The sequence below is a fragment of the Leptonychotes weddellii genome, chromosome 1 (assembly GCF_054177405.1).
Source record: "Leptonychotes weddellii isolate Sample4059 chromosome 1, ASM5417740v2, whole genome shotgun sequence".
Classification (NCBI taxonomy): domain Eukaryota; kingdom Metazoa; phylum Chordata; class Mammalia; order Carnivora; family Phocidae; genus Leptonychotes; species Leptonychotes weddellii.
The window spans coordinates 93952987-93971116 of NC_138369.1; the positions used below are offsets into that span (position 1 = coordinate 93952987).

At 41.1% G+C, this 18130-nt stretch overlaps 1 pseudogene; it reads right to left on the reverse strand.

Annotated features, from left to right (window-relative positions):
* Nucleotides 1-6987: 6987 nt before the first annotated feature.
* LOC102739146 (protein PBDC1 pseudogene) lies at nt 6988-8598 on the reverse strand (annotated as a pseudogene).
* Nucleotides 8599-18130: the final 9532 nt, after the last annotated feature.

The following is an 18130-nucleotide window of genomic DNA, read 5'->3' on the forward strand; positions in this document are numbered from 1 at the left end:
CCTGGACTGTCCTTTTAAAAGAAAAGCTATACCTTGGAAATACCTGCTGCATTTCAAAGATGTCAGAAAACAACAGCTAACACTTACACAGTACTGATTATTGGCTAAGCCTATTCAAGAAAACGGGCCTATATACAAATTCAATAAATGCGGACAATACGTGGTAAATATACAATTGTATCCCCTTTTTTACAGATGAGGAAATGGAGACACAGAGAGATTAGGTAATTTGTTTGAGATTGCGTACGTAGTATATGTAGGGCCAGGTCTGGAACCCACACAGCCTGACTCTGAGATCACCGCTCTTCAGCCACTACTCACGGAATGAGATCCAGGGACCCCTGCTTGGATCTGTGTCTCTTAGGCACTGATGAGAAGTTAGGCAGGGGAAGACGGGTGTGGAACTCCGCATATGTGGGTATGTGTTGGGGGTGTCATTCAGTACAGGGAGGAGGTGAGTGAGGATGAGCTGGTTGTTATCAGATGATCATTTGAGGTTACTGCTGTGCCAAGGCCTATTCTGGACCCAAAGCTACATGGGAAATGTATATGCCATACCTAATAACTTCTCTCATAAACCTAATGCAGCCTTCCGGAATGGAGACCCTCTGCAGCATGAAGGGGGAGAAAATGACATCAAATCAAAGGGGGGAAATGACTTATTTTCTGCTCAAGAGTAGAAAAACTGAACCTAAGGGGCTGCAAAGGCAGAAAGTGTTCAGGGGCTGACCAGGAATGACCATGCTGAATGTGCCCCTACCCATAGAACAGTTAGATGAAGAGAAGGATGAAACATAGAACCCTAGACTAAAAGTGCTCTAAAAAAGAGCATTTCTCAACTCCAGTGAGCTTTAATGGTGTTTCAAAAAGAAAGAAAAAAATCACAAGAAGTGAAAAGATCTATTTCCAAGAATTTGATGATTAGGGACCAGAGCTGGGCAAGCCTTCAACAAATCTGTTCAGATTTTTATACATTACCAGTAAAACTGTTCCAAAGCTTGAATGCATTCCTAATCCTCACCTGAGGAGTCTAGCGCATGTTCTAAGATTCCCTGGAGTGACCTGAGAGCACATAATAGACACCTTTGGAAGACAAACAGAATTGTTTTAGTGAAGAATCTCACGGCAGAGCAGCTTAACCACTTGGTCTTTCCCAGCTGTGCCCAGGCACTTGGCTGCCAGCAGAGAGAAAAGAAGCAGAGCTCCTCAGAGACTAACTCAAGAGAGTTCAGCTTTCAGGGAAGAGATCATGATTAACCCCTGGCTAGTAGGTTCTTAAACTTGTCCAATTTCTGCAAAACAAAATATAAATCACACAAGAAGTTGCTCTTTTTAGTTGCTGAAACTAATGCCATGTTGATTCTGTTAAAGACACAGGTGGGCCTTACTTCTGGGACTCTATGGGTCAGTCACAGTTCCTTGTCTGCTGGGAAGCTTGGTCTGGCCAAGGTCGGCCTTGGAAGCCCAGGAGGAGGAGACTCCCCGCTGAGCAGGGATCCATCCCAGGACCCTGGCATCACGACCCTGAGCCAAAGGCAGATGCTTAAGCAACTGAGCCACCCAGGAGCCCTTGTTATTGACAACTTTAGGAGGTACTGCTTGATAGAAACTCCTTATATTAGAGGAGAAACTAGGGAATCGAATGAGGACTGTGTCTTCCAGAACCCACTGCAATCAGTAATGATAAAGGGGCAAGAGATGATTTAAACATCTCGCCAGGTCTCTGTCAAGACAGAGGTCTAAGGAACTTACATTTAGAATGTAGATGTGATCAGAGAAACAACAAAAACTATGTTAGTATCTTAATATGAGTATTTTAAGCTGCGAGACATTTTTTAATTCTATCACTAAGTTATGAAACACAGTTTTGGACTGCTTTGAGTAATTAGGAGGGTATTTTTCCTGAAAGTCCCCATGTGTCTATAGTAAAAACATCTGTCCAACATCTGCCAAGAGTAAGAATGCACACATTGAGGAAAATTGCTTTTGTTCATGAACAACAAACCTTCAGTGACAGCCAAAAAAAAAAAAAAATCTAAGCTTTTATTTTGTTGAAATTATGTTTTTGATTTCTGGCATTACAAAAGAAGTATTTAAAATGTAAATTGATTCACAGTGGTCCTGTTAACTGAGGCCAGCTGTGCAGATGAGGACTAGACATCATTTGTTCTTATAGTACTCTTGTTTCCTTTCCCCGGTTCCCTCCACAGGCACCCTCCCAGCAAAAAAACACGTTCTGCTATCTGCTCGGTATCACTAAGGTGCAAACAAATGAAACCAATTCACAATCGGGGGAAATCCCTGGGGGAAAATGCTTCCAACATTTCATACGAGATCAAACTTTTATCTATTAAAATGAAAAAATGTACAAATCCTGTGGCCTGGCAAAATTGTTTCTCGATTTCTACCCTCATCTGTCAACATTTCATCAGAGAAGTAGAACCACTAGGAAACTGTATGTATATTTATGTAGGAAATAAATACATATATTTGGGATTTGACCTTATGCCACTGTGGGACCTGATTGCAAAGTCTTTGTGTAGCTGTTTCTGCCTCTGGTGTTGGAGCCTGAAATTCACAGGGCAGGCAATCAGTAAGGAAAGATAGACATTATGTGGGGGAAGGAAGAATGGACTGGAACCTCAGAGGCTGAACCGGAAGCTGCAAGGGAAGATGGGAATCTGCATAAGTCTCTCATCACCACCCAACCTCCCACTTGGATGATTAGAATGTTGTACAGGAGAAGCAGACACTTAGCATCATGGACCTAAACCCAGGAGTAAGAAAAGCTGCATTCGGAGATCTGGCTGGAGCAGGCCTGGAGGTTGCCCCACTTCCCGCCACAGGCAATCACAAGAGCCAGTAGATAGGCTTCAGGCTGTGTGAGCCTCGAAAACATCTGGGCCAGTACTGGGCATCCAAAAATAAAAAAGCATATGGCTCCTGCTAAATTCCACTTTCCAAATCTCATGAAAAATGTCTCTTAGAGTCTGCACTACGTAGGAACTGTGTAGGAAAGGGAAACCCAAGAAACATAGCTCCAGCTTGGTAAAGTTGAAAAAAATGCAAAACTGCTGTACTGTCCTAAAGAAATATGCCCAGATAATATGCCTAAGGAATCAAGGGCAGAATATCTATGTTATGTTATATTTATTAAAAATAGGAATAATTTAAAGGCCCCTTAATACCTGAGCTACATCCATATAAGACATACTACAATTCCAACAAATAAGGTTGAGAAACACACTAACATAGAGTTTTTAGCCATAGTGTTGAACATAAAAAGTAAGAGTTGTAGGTACAGTATGGTAGCATATTTTTAAAGCACATAACGCAAAATATTACCAAATAATTCCATGGGTACATTTGTTCATTTAATCAACACATACTTATCACCTACTATGTGTCAGATACTCTTCTAAACACATAGGATATAGCAAGTTTAAAAAACCCTGGCATCAAGGAGCTTATATTCTAGTTGAGGAGACAGACAATAAAAAGTAAATAAATAAGTAAAACAAGTCATGCTCAGGGGTAATAAATGCTACAGAGGCCAAAAAAAAAAAAAGCTGGGAAACAGAAGAATGAACAGTGGGGAGGCCAGGAAATGTCTCACTAAGAAGATGGTATGTAAGCAAAGATTTGAAGGAGATGAAAGAGCTAGCTCTGTGGACATCTGGGGGAAGAATGTTCTAGGCAGCAAAACTAACATGCACAAAGACCTGGGGCATGAGTGTGTGGTGTGTGTTGGAGGAATAGCAAGGAGGTTAGTGTGGAAATAAATAAGGAGTAGTGGAATCATGATCAGGTCAAACAGAACCTTTTAGGCCATAATACAGACTTGGGATTTTACTCAGAGATAGAAGTCTCCGGAGGGTTTCATGCAGGAAATCTACAGATGGAAACACATCCTCCAGGCTACTGTGTTAAGATAGGGCTACAGGGAGACCAGAGTGCAAATGGACACCGGTTAGGGTTAGGTGGCTACCACAGTAATGCAGGTGAGAGACTGTGTGGCTGGGCCCCAGATGGTGACGATAAAGCAGTTGGGTTCTGAATACATTTTCAAGGCAGAGCCTATAAGATTCTCTGACAAACCGTAAGAAAGAGGAGTCAAGGCTAACTCTAAGCAAAACTTGTTAGCCTGAGCAACTGAAGTAGGAGAAGCTGTGAGAGTAGGAGATTCAGAGGAGATGAGTTTTGGACTGGTTAAGTCTGACGCACCCACCAAACATCCTAGAGACGTCAAGTGGCTTGTCTTTTTGAAACCAAAATCTTGCACCCATATTAAAGACAGGCCTGGCTCCTGGAGCTGTAACTTCCACTGGATTACTGTTGCAGTTAACTGGTTTACATGTAACCCCCAGAAGTTCAAAATACTTCCAAGGCACCAAATTTGTACTTCGAAATAAGAAAATACAGCTGACCTTCATTTCTCAGTCATCTTGTCTATACTACCCATACCAGAAAGCAAATTGGACTTAAACTGCCTACTTAACAATAAACACAAACACTGGGGGAAAAGGAGATGGAATTTTGCTACTTTAATTAAATTAATAACCTCCTTGAATTAAATCTTTTTTTTTCTTTCTTGTTAAAGATAACCACTTGTCTGGCTAAATTATTCAAACATTTAAATGTGTTGATGTAGCTTATTTTTTTGTTCTGCTTTATTAGACTTAGACGGGAAAGAATGATCTATAAGCCCTGTGCCATCATTCTCCTTTTATTTCACAACAAACTTCTGGGTTTGTGAATATTCGTTTCTTGAGGTAAATTCACTGAAATTTACTATAGAGACTGAATGAACTCTAAGGTTCTAGTACTCTGACTGGGTGACTCTAATTTCACAGAAACAGTGCAAGGCTAAAATATCTTACCTTGAAGCACTTAAAATACAGATTTTTCAAATATGGATGAATGGTACGAATAGCAAAAACACTTTCAAAAATCAGATACTTGGGGTGCCTGAGTGGCTCAGTTGGTTAAGCCTTCAGCTCAGGTCATGATCCTGGGGTCCTGGGATAGAGTCCTGCATCAGGCTCCCTGCTCAGCCGGGAGCTTGCCTCTCCCTCTGCTGCTCCCCCTGCTTGTACTCTCTCTCTCTCTGATAAATAAATAAAAATCTTAAAAAAATAAAAATCAGATACTTATGCTACTATTTAAGATTTACTTATTTATTTTAGAGGGGGATGGGGAGGAGCAGAGGGAGAGGGAGAGGGAGAAAGAGAATCCAAGCAGACTCCCTGCTGGTATGGAGCCTGACACAGGACTCGATCCCAGGATCCCGAAACCAGGACCTGAGCCGCAATCAAGAGTCAGAAGCTCAACCAACTGAGCTACTATTTTTAATTTTGTACTATCAATTGCATTAAATTAATTCCTATGCAATTGTTTCCATTAATATGAAAGAGTCAGCTTGTCTTCTTTCCTTTTTCTTTAGTTCTCAGATATGAGGGACTGTGAGACTAAATAAATCATTATATATTCTACATGCAATTCTCTTGTGACAGCCTTTCAAAAAAGAATTAGGAAGCTTGAATATTAAATGCCAACAATCCATGACTAGGATAAGGTCAGTTTCAAGGATAAAGACATTTTTGAATTGAGTAGTTTGTAACACTTGCATAAAAACAATTTCAACAATAAGGTTCTGTTATTGTGTATCTAATTTATGAAGAAAGTCATTGCCCTCCAGTAACTTCACTTAAAAAGAGAAAATATACACATTCTCCCTCTGTCTTCCTCTCCCTTCCTCCCTCCCACTCTGTCTCTGTCTCTCCCTCCCACAGATGCACATACACACACACACACACACACACACACTCACACATGCACACACATCACTGAATTGAATGCCAATAGCTTTTTAATTCAGACAAAACACACGTTTTGGCAGATAATACAAGCAAAGCTAGCCTGTTGATAATGTTCTGAAACCTTCCCTTGTGAAAACAATATCTATGTTTGTGTTAGTATTGATTTTCCAAGTTAATCACTGTTAATCAATGTCACAAATCTTTGTGTGAATATGATTAACTCACACTAAATTTTATATTTCAATTATTAAGCCAATTTCACTAGACAACACTTTTTGGGGGCTGAAAAAATTACACATATATTTGGGAGTAATTAACTATTCTTTATCCAAAAGAATAACCAGTTTGCACACAGAATTACCATTATTCTCAGAAACACAAGAGCATTTACTGAATATGGTGAAGTGTGATAATGCATTTTAATTAAATAGCAGAATACCTCATATTTTTCAGGATGCACACTAGGGTGTGTATAATCTCTGGGTCTTTAAAATACTTTATAGAAAGGCATCAATAAAGCACATGGGCAAAATCTTGATAATTAGTAATGGGTGATATATATATGGAAGTTCATTAACTATTCTCTCTTGTGCATGTTTGAAATTTTTCATAATAAAACAAAATCAATCCACTTGCTTCTATTAGTCAACACCCTTTTTACTAATATTAATAAGAAATTTCAAACACAGAAATGTGATTCTTTAATACTGTGGTTCCTATATTGATGAGGTCTAAAAATATCCTGATCTAGGCTGCATATCTAGGCTGACTGTGTCCAAATAGAGGGTAGGGAGCAACATCTGGGGAAAGAGTACTTTTTCTGGGTACTTTAGGCATGGTAGCATTTAATCCACACAATGACTCTGGAATTTTTTTTTTAAAGACCCAAAAGAAATTTATTCATAAAATTTCTTACTTGACCAGTGGTGAGAACCAAGAAACACTATACCAAGAAATGCTCAACTATGACCCCACTAATAGTCTTTAAGCTGGTTCATACAAGAGAACAACCAGAGCAGCTCTTGATTATTAGGCTAGAAAGAACGTCCTTCAATGTCTTTCAATCGTACAAGGACATACATTTAACCACAGGGATTTGTGCAATAGCATCGTAGTATCTGTAGACTTAGTTGAGTCACAGCTTCCAGAGTGCTGTTCCTTGTCTGCCTTACATAGCTGTTTCACCACTCTTGCTGATTTCTTTGTTGGCTCCTTTCTCTTTTTCTGCTCCCTTACTGGTTTTTGCTTTTTCTCTTTCCCTGTTGGCTCCTTTCTCTTCTGCCCACCCCCTATCAGTTCCTTTCTCTCTTCCATGGTTGCCTTCTTTCTCTTCTTCTTTGTCACGAACACTAGTGTAAACTGCTTTGTTACAGCCTTCCCGGTTCCGAGCAATTTCAACGGCAAAAAATTGCATCCTGGGGGCAAAGATGGTGTTTTCCTCAGTTTAACCCTGGGAACAATCCAGTCGCTGCAAAGTACCATAGTTGAAGTCTTCTACAATCCCATCAAACTTCAAGCAGAATGGCCCCCACTTCCCTTTAGCTGATTCTGATTTGAGTTCTTCTGGATCCAACACATCTATCCTGAGTTTCTCAAAATTTTCCCGAAACTCTGAGTAGATTTGGTCATCCACTTTGGTGAGTTTCAGGAACTGTGTGGGTCAACTGATGATATCAGCTTATAGTAGACGTCAGCATGCTGCATTGCTTTTATGGCCCAAGCCATCTCAATTTCAGGATTGTTGCCATAAGACCCAGCTGGGAGAGAAAGAGCATGTGCTGCAGACACCAGTTCCCCAGAAACCGGCTCAGCAGTTCCACTAGTCATCTCCATGTTGCACCCCACAAAGCAATCGACTCTGTTGATGCAAAAACTGGGACCCAGAAAGAGATTAAGTAACTTGCCAAATCCACACAAATAGTAAGTGTTGAAATTGGAATGTGACTCTAGATTTGAGAACTTCTCAATTTTATTCTGTCTTAACCAGACTTGTGGGTATCTAGGGTAAATTTCTGAAGAAATTTCAACCACCACCATTAATGTTAATAAAAACACTAAAGCACAATTGTGATCTTGCGTCTTTGCTGCTAAAGACCTTTAAATGTCCCTTATTAGCTAAGAGAGAACATCAATTCTGAGGAGGCTTACCATGTGTGCTCTTAATAAATGGCCCCAGGCCTGCCCATCTGACTTCAATCCCCACAAGCCCCTCCATATACACTGTGATGGTTAATTTTATGTGTCAGCTTGACTGGGCCATGGGGTGCCCAGACATTTGGTTAAACATTATTCTGGGTGTGTCTGTGAGGGTTTTCTGGATGGGATTCACATTTGAATCAATAGACTGAGTAAAGCAGATTGATCTTCTCAATGTGGGTGGGCTGCATCCAATCCACTGAAGGACTGAAGAGAACAACAAGGCAGAATAAGAGAGAATTTGCTCTCTCTGCCTGAATGTCTTCAAGTCAGGACATTGGTCTTCTCCTGCATTCGGATTTGGACTCAGACTTGAATTTACATCATCAGCTGTCCTGGTTCTCAGGTCTTTGGACTCAGACTAGAACTGTACCATTGGTTTTCCTGGGTCTCTAGCTTCCTGACTGCAGATCCTGGGACTTCTCAGCTTTCATAACTGCGTGAGCCAACTCCTTATAATAAATCTCAATCTCTAACTCTCTCTCTCTCTTTCATATATGTCTATTATAATTGTTAACAAAATACTATAGAAATATGTACATTAGGGGCATTATCTGGTGAGATCCCAGACAGAAATGAGGAATATGTTATAGGAAACTGGAGGAAGGGCAATCCTAGTCATAAAGTAGCAAAGACCTTGCTGAATTTTGTTCACGGTCTAGTGTTGTTTGGAAGATAGAATTTGCAAGTGACGAAATTGCATATTTAGCTGAGGAGATTTCTAAACAAGTGTTTAGAGTCGGTTCCTCCTCATTGCTTGTACTAAAATGCAGGAAGAAAGATGAAAAGAAACTAAAACTTGACGATTTGGAAAGCTCGCATCCTGCCCATATTGCAAATAATGAGAAAGTGTGTTCAGGAGAGAACACCAAAGCCTGGATTATCACTCCGTAAAGAGATTATAGGGTTGTATGTGTAGGGATATTGCCAGATTAGACTAAAAGCAAGGGAGACAGAGACAACTTCTAATCAAAGCTATAGGAGTGGGATCATCCAGAGCCACGGGGGCTGGACTATCTGGGTGGCATCCTCACCCAGCAGAGCCATGGGGCAGGTCTGCCACCCCTAGGGACCCAGAAGGTGAAGGAACCAAAAGGGGTTAATCTTGAGCCTTGGGATCTGATGGAGTTTACCTTGCTGGGTACTGGATTCCTTTGAGACCCATCATCCCTTTCTTCCCTCTGATTTCTCCCTTTTGTAATGGGAATGTTTATCCTACACCTGTCCCAGCACTGTACTTTGGAAGCACAAAACTTATCTGGTTTCACAGTGTGATACTGTGATTTATAATAAGAAATACACATGTGACTCTCATCCCAGCTTTTGGCACAGAGCTCCTAAAGCCTTAGAAATATCTGTGATGACAGCAATAAAGGTGTCTCTTATTATGTTAATGGCTTTTGGACCATGCCTATGCATGGGAGCTGGTTGCCAGGGGAACCAACTGAGAATAGAGGGTTAGAACTTTCAGTCCCACCCCCTGATTTCCAGGAAAGAGAGAAGGCTTGGAGGTTGAATCAGGCACCACTGGCCAATGATTTAATCAATTATGCCTATGTAATGAAGCCATAAAATCCAAAAGGACAGGATTTGGAGAGCTTCCAGGTTGGTGACCGTGTGGGTATTTGGGAAGGTAGCATGCCCTGAGAGAGCACAGAAGTCCCACACCCTTTCCCTATATCTTGTCGTCTGCATCTCTTCCATCTGGCTGTTCCAGAGTTACACCCTTTTATAATAAACAGGTAATCTAGTAAGCAAAATGTTTTTCTGAGTTCTGTGAGCTGTTCCAGCAATTTATCAAGCCAAATGAGGGGGTCATGGGAACCTCTAATTTATAGCGAGTTGGCCATAAGTACAGGAAACAATCTGGGCTTACAACGGGCATCTGAAGGGCAAGGGTGGGGGCGGCTCAGTCTTGTAGGACTGAACCCTTAACCTGTGGGATCTGATGCTATCTCTGGGTAGCTAGTGTCAGACGTGAGCTGAACTATAGGACACCCAGCTGGTGTCCAGAGAATTGCTTGGTGGTAACATACACAAACACACCCGCATTGGAAAATGGGTCTCAGAACACTTTTTACATGGGTTCACAGCTGGAGAGAAATTTTGCCTCAGGATGAATATGCCATGCCTTGGGTCTCACTCATGCCTGCTTTAGATGATATTTAAATGTGACTTTGAACCTTAGGCTTTAGAGTTGATGCTGGAATAAGTTAGAACTTTTGGGGACTTGGGGATAGAATGAATATATTTGCATGCAAGAATGACATGGAAGGATATGGATTTTGGAAGGCCAGAAGCAGAATGCTGTTGACTAAATAAATTGTATCCCTCCAGGATTCATATGTTGAAGCCCTAACTCTCAATGTGATAGTATTTAGAGATGGAACTTTGGGGAGATAATAGGATTTGGATGATGTCATGAAGGAGGTGCCTTCATGCCAGAGTCAGTGCCCTAAAAGGACAAGAAGGGGACACATGGGCTCTCTCTCTCGCCACCAAATGCACACGTGCACGAGGCAGCCATCTGGAAGCCAGGAGGAGAGAGTGCGCCAGAACCCAACAATGCTGGCACCCTGGTCTTGGACATCCGGCCTCCGGAACTGTGAGAAATAGATTTCTGTTGTCTGAGTCATTTTGTCTATGATGTTCTCTGTGGCAGCCTGAGAAGACTACAGCGCCCACCCACCTTCTGGCCATGGGTTCTGTTGTTCCTCTTGCACGTGCCGTCCCTCTACCTAAAGTGTCCTGATCCTAAAAGCAACAACAACAACAACACTCATCCTTCAAGAGTCAGTTCAAATGCCACATTCTCTACAAAGGTTTATAAGCCTCCCAGGGAAAATTAAATGGTCTTGCCACCATGATGCCCTCGGCCTGCATTACAGTGGGCAGAGTTCTATAAAGACAATTCATACAGTGTTTTTTTCCAGAATTGCTACAATTCTTATAATTCTTTAAATCCTAGAGTCTGTGCAGTAAACAGTGAAGAGGCACACACACACACACACACACACACAAGCAAATAAAAAATCCAGAAACCTCCTTGAACCCTACAGCCATAAAGTAGCTCACCTTTTAATTCCATTCAAACATCCTAATACAATAGCCTTTCTCTTTTTACTAATGCTCAGCCCACTGCTATCTGGCTACCTGCCCCACCACTCCATTAATATGCTTACATTGCCAAATCTGAAGCATAAGTTTAGTTGTTATTTTCCTAGATCTCTCTGTTTCATTGGACACTATTAAAATGAAAATATCCTTTCCCTTAATGAAACAAGACAAAACCAGAGAGGGAGACAAACCATAAGAGACTCTTAATCTCAGGAAACAAACTGAGGGTTGCTGGAGTGGTGGGGGGTGGGAGTGTTGGGGTGGCTGGGTGATAAGACATTGGGGAGGGTATGTGCTATGGTGAGCGCTGTGAATTGTGTAAGACTGATGAATCACAGACCTGTACCCCTGAAACAAATAATACATTATATGTTAATAAAAAAAAGAAAAAGAAAATATCCTTTCCCTTGATTACTGGGTATACTGCAAGTTCTAGCCTTCTTCCTCTACCATCATTCTGGCCTCCTTTTACTTTGACCACTTAAAGGGTTTCCCCAACACTTAAGAGTTCTTTCCTTGGGCCCATTTCTCTCTCTTTATAGTCTCTTTACACACCTACCATCTTGGTTTTAATCACCATATAATGACGCCCCATTTGTTTCTAGCTTCTTTTCTTTAAAAGATTTATTTAGGGCGCCTGGGTGGCTCAGTTGGTTAGGCGACTGCCTTCGGCTCAGGTCATGATCCTGGAGTCCCGGGATCGAGTCCCGCATCGGGCTCCCTGCTCAGCAGGGGGTCTGCTTCTCCCTCTGACCCTCCCCCTCCTCATGTGCTCTCTCTCATTCTCTCTCTCAAATAAATAAATAAAATCTTTAAAAAAAAAACAAAAGATTTATTTATTTATTTGAGAAAGAGGGAGGGAGGGAGACAGCATGAGCACGTGCACATGGGAAGAGGAGCAGAGGGAGAGACTCTCAAGCAGACTCCCAGCTGAGTGCGTAGCCCCACGCAGAGCTCTATCTCACAACCCATGAGATCATGACCTGAGCCAAAACCAAGAGTCAGACACCCAGGAGTCCCTGTTTCTCTAGCTTCTAGGTCATATATCTAGATACCTGCTATTTGAATGTCCTGCAGACAGCACAGTCTTGCCATGCCCCAAACTAATTAATAGATTCCCCCAATACAAATGCTACTCTTATTCCTACATTATTTATCCCTGTTGGTGGCCATGACATTCATACAAGACAGAAATCTGTGAATCATCCTTGATGCCTTTCTTAACACTACTTCCCACATAAAATCTGTCAGAACATGCTAATATCAATCATTTCCCTGATTCCTCCTTTCCCTTCACCCCCATATCCAACTGGCCTCAGAGTTTTTCTGATTTAAATTCCCAAATACTTCTCAAGTCTACTCCCTTCTCTCCTAACTCATAAAGCCTTGTTAAAAGAGAGTCTCTCTGCTTATCTCTATTTCAGTCAGGACTTCGAACTCCTCTCCCTACCTCTGTCATTCTCCCTTCGAATAAACCCATCACACAGCCACAAGCACTGCCGGCCTAAAAACACATATCCAGCCATGCCTAATATCCTGCAATGGGACACCTCAAAGTATAGGAAGAAATCAATTTTTTAGGATAGCGCATGATGCTCTCCATGATATGGTCTAGTGGTTTCCAAACTTTTAAAAATAAGGACCCACAGTAACAGAAACACTTATGACTCACACACATACATTTAGATAACTGAAACCATGCTTATTGTTACTATGTGCGACATCTATTCTATTCTATTTCATTTTTAATTGTCAGCCCATATTGACTTGAAAAGCACGGGTCTCTTATCAGCCTACCTGTGAAGTCTCATTTCACTACTTCCTAACATGCACACGATACTCAAGTGACACTATACTGAGTGAATGAGTGAACAAAGGAATAACTCAGCGATATACAGCAGGTAAAGTTGCGACAATGTTATTGTTTGGAGAAACCTGAGAAGTTGCGGGCGCCCGGGTGGCTCAGTCAGTTGGGCGTCTGCCTTCAGCTCGGGTCATGATCCCGGGGTCCTGGGATCGAGCCCCGCACGGGGCTCCCTGCTCGGTGGGGGGAGCCTGCTTCTCCCTCTCCCTCTGCCTGCTGCTTCCCCTGCTTGTGTGCTCTCTCTCTGTCAAATAAACAAATAAAATCTTTAAAAAGAAAAGAAAAACCTGAGAAGTTAGAAAGCAATAATTAAGACCTGTCAGACTAAATAAGAGTGAAATTCAAAATCAGGTGTGCATCAGTTATCTTTAGCCATGTAACAAGTCACTCCAAAACTTAGTGGCTAACAACAGCATGATTTACTATTTTTCATGAATCTGTGAGCTGGCTGAGTAGTTCCTCTGCTGGTTTCACGTGGGCTCGCTCACACATTCAGCTGGTGACTCAGCTGAAAATAGGTGCCCGTATGGCTTCTCTCCCATGTCTGCTGCTTGATGCTGACTCTTGGCTGGATTGCCTCTGTTCTTGGCCTCATAGACTCTCACCTTCCCAGAAGCGACACTGGCTTCTTACCTGAAAGTTTCTGGGAAGAATCCATGAGGACAAAGGCAGAAGCTGCAAGATCTTTGGAGGCCTGGATTCTGAATTTCATACAACATCACTTCCAGCAAAGCAAATCACAAGACCAATGCAGATTCAAGGAGTGGAAAATACAGTCTACCCCAGGCTCCTTAGTAATCAGCTTACCAATTCTATTTCTATCAATCATCCCCTTTTATCATCAGGTATTCTCTTTTTCTCTTTGTCCTTTCCATTGTGACATCTATAATTTAAGAATAAAGGGCAGGCAAGTTCTTAAATGTGAAAACACAAAGAAGCAGAAAGGTAAGGAGGCTTTTTTTTTTTTTTTTTAAATCAACCATCAGTTGAAATCTGGTTTAGCTGCGAATTTTTGATGTTGGATTTTGACACTCTTAATTTGGGAGTACATATCTGAGTTCAAATACTATAACCTTCTGCAGATAGTGTTTGGTTTGTACTCCCCTGGGGAAAAGTAAGGCCTTATGCTCTGAGGCACAAACTGTTTTGGAGGTATGCACTCCTAATTTCTCTTTCTTTATTAGACCTCCCTCACTCAGACTGATCTGCCTGATGTTATATGTTCACAAGGATCATAAGACTTCTTGTCTTATAGACTATCTTCAGTTGGTCTCTAGTAAATGCTGTAGCCACAAGTACAGCCAAGGGAAGTGTGCACAGCCTGCTGGATCCAGCCTCTCAGCATCTGTGAATTTTGCCTACAGCTGTGATAAAAAGAACAGATTTAGCATAGATCTCTGAAAACCAGGGACAGGGCAAAAGCAAAATGTTTATGCTTGCCAAGTACCTTCACAATGATCTGCAGGTTATTTAATACTCCCTGTTTCAATCAAAGTCTGTCTCAGTGTCTAAAAATGTTACAGAACCATATCAGAGATGCCCAGTTGTAAATGCCTCGTCCAATATTGGCTTTCCCTTTAAATTAATTCAACTGCCAAGTCAACCGGTTGAAATGCTAAACTCTCAATAAAATACGTGTTTTTCCTTTTTTTTTTAAGCAATGCATCAAGGAACAATTTAAGAATCTGATGCAATTTTGAATTAGACAGCCTTTATGAATTTAGCTTCCATTTATTCAACAAATATTTGTCATATTCATTTACAAAACAGTATATAGTGAGTATTTATTCTGTGCCAGGCACTATTCCAAGGGAAAAGGAACAGCAGTCTGCAAAACAAAGTTCCTGCCCTCTTGACGCTGACATCCGACAACAAAGACAATGTGGAAGATATAAAAATCAGTCTCTTAGATTCTAGTCTCCAGGTGCTTTCAGAGACTAATTAGACCAGGAAAAGTGCTACAAGAAGAAACAAAATATTTTTAAGACTTTGGAAGAAGCAGCTATGACTTCCCAGCGGTAGAACCAGAAAAAAGGGTTCAAGCCTTTAAACTGGACTTGAAGAACAGGTAAGACTCACACCTGCAAACGAATTAGGAAGAGGATTCCAGGACAAGAGAAGAGCATGAGCAAAAATACAGGGTTGGAGAGTGGGACCTGTGATTCCATGTAGCAAAGGGTTGGTTCCAAGGATGAGAATAGTGGAAACAAAGTTTAGAGAGGTAAGTTGTAGCCCAGGGCCAACCACAACCTTTGAGGCCTTAAACACTAAAAAAGAAAAAAGAAAAAAATCCCTCACCTACCATGAAATAGATCATTAAGAACAATACAAAAATGAAAGTTTGCTTACACTGTCCCTCATAAAATTCTGATCTTTCCCATGACAGCAACTGCAACAAAGAATCTGATTCTATTCTGGCTGCCTGACTGCAGACATCTTTTTTAGTGTCACCCCTCATTCTTCCCTTCTGCCCCCAATCTGGACAAGCTGATAAGAAAGCCCTGTTGCTGTATCCCTTGGCATCAGTGGGGAGGTTCAAACCATGCAGGAACCCTCAGCTGGGCCCCACCACCTAGCTGCCAGAAAGACGCCAACCCAGTCTCCTTTCCCTGCTCTCTCTTGTAATTTTGGACTTGCTTGGGACGTTACTAATAAATCTTTTCATACATTTTGAGTGTGTGTGTGTGTGTGGCATCATCAGTCTTGATAACAAACCAGTTCTGGATGGGGCCCATCCTGTATGGAGTGGCTGCAATAACTATTTTTTATATTCTTTTCAAAAAGGTAATGGTTTTTGGGGACACCTGCGTGGCTCAACTGCATCGGGCCCCCTGCTCAGTGGGGGGCCTGCTTCTCCCTCTCCCTCTGCCTGCCACTCCCCTTGCTTGTGCTCGCTCTCTCTCCCTCTTTCTCTGTCAAGTTAATTAATTAAGGTAATGTTTTTAGGGGCACCTGGGTGGCTCAGTCAGTTAAGCGACTGCCTTCAGCTCAGATCATGATCTCAGGGTCCTGGGATCGAGCCCCGCGTTGGGCTCCACACTCAAGGGGGAGTCTGCTTGTTCCTCTGACCTTCCCTCTGCTCATACTCTGTCTCTCTCAAATAAATAAAATCTTTAAAAAAAAAAAAAAGGTAATGTTTTTAAACAATCCAAGAACTCTGCTCTGTTCTGTCCATTGGGAAATGCAGCAATTTGAGGCCAGATCATACAGTCTTAAGCGCTGAGGCCATTGGAATTTTAAAACTGTTTCCTCTGTAAAGGATCCACATTTTTGCAGTTAGTTGAAACATCTGATAACACATATACTCTAAATATACAATAGACCCTTAGTAGAAGAATGTTTTCGCAGTAGTTGTTGCAATGCTCACAGACAGTTTGATACGATGAAAGTAAATCTGAGTAAAAAAAAAAGTAGAGACATGCACTTCCCCTAAAATGAGTAATGAAGAGAATTTGGGCAAATTTTCACTTATTCGGTAACTGTTTATCAAGCATTTACCATGTGCAGTGCACTCTGTGTCCCTGTAGGATGGAGAAACAGTTGAAGGGGGAGAAATCGGAGGGGGAGCCGAACCATGAGAGACTATGGACTCTGAGATGAGGGTTCTAGAGGGGAGGGGGGAGGGGGGAATGGGTTAGCCTGGTGATGGGTATTAAAGAGGGCACGTACTGAATGGAGCCCTGGGTGTTATACACAAACAATGAATCATGGAACACTACATCTGAAACTAATGATGTAATGCATGGTGATTAACGTAACATAATAAAATAAAATTTAAAAAAAAGGTTTGTTTTTTCCTGTAGTTACTTTACATGCAGACCTAAGACATGCATTCAAACAGGTGCACCTCAGGTGGTTAATTTGCCTAACCAAAGATGAAATGAATCGATCAATGATGAAAATGAAGTAATTGTCACTTAGCCCATAACGAGTCACTTATATGCAAGTCATTCAAAGGGTATTAGGCTCTATTCTGGGATGCATTTCATGTACAAGTCATTCCTTGCAGAAAACAAACTACACTGAAATTTCTAAAAGCTGGTAATTCTAGATGATGAATAGCATTTTTCTAAACTACCAAATAAAAGCTATTATGAGGCTACTGACATGATTCTCATAACTGAATATATTTGACAGTCATACTCAGAGTATTTTATCTTTGATGGTATGTTACACCCTTTTGAAAATTTTCTGGTTCTGTGGAATGAACCAGTATCACCTTTTAAAATATGAAATATTTAAAAATGGTCTTTTCTAATAATGCAATTTAGAAAATAAAGTGCCTTCATTTATAAACATATTGTCAAAGGAGGGTTCTCAATTACCATTAGAAAGAAGGAACACAATAGGGTTGGACAAAGGAATAGGAAGAATGCAGGAATTAATCAAGATATCAGATGTATTCACACATATGCACCTGGAATAATTTGAGTATTTTCTCTCTGTGAACCCAAAGATATTAAATAATTATCAAGAATGAAAATTACCAAAAGATTATGCTAATCCCAATTCCAAATAAAATAAAAGCATTGAAGGAGAAGCCTATATAACATCACCAAAATGTGTGGTGATACAAGAGTATTTATTACAGAAATGAAAGTTAAACCGCTTAACGTAGTCAACAACATTGATAAAAATGAGTATTATCAAATTACTTATCCGGTTTCCATGAGAAGTGGATAAAGTTGTCAAAACTGACTCAAGCCATTTGGTACATCGTAAACACTGAGCTGACACAGGGGAAGCATGTGAGGAACATGCCATTATCCCTTCTGTGGGGGAGGAAAACTTCTTCCTGCCCTTTGGTCCTTCTATCTGGATTTAGAATCAAATTGACATGAGACAGATTAGCAAGAGAAAACCAAATTATTAATAGTGTATGTAAGGGGAATCCACAAAGATAGGAAATTCCAAAGTCAGTGATACAACATGAAGCTTATATGAGCTAAGGAGAGGAGTAGGGTCAGAGAATATAATAAGGAGGAAGGCCATTAGCAGGAAGGTGAAAGATGTTTTGAAAAACACAGGTTGCCCAAATATGTAGGTAAGTTTCATAGGTAAGTTGAGTCTGTTAATAGCTCTCTTCCTGGCAAAGGCTCTTCTCTCCAATGTAAATTAAGGCAGTTGAAGACCA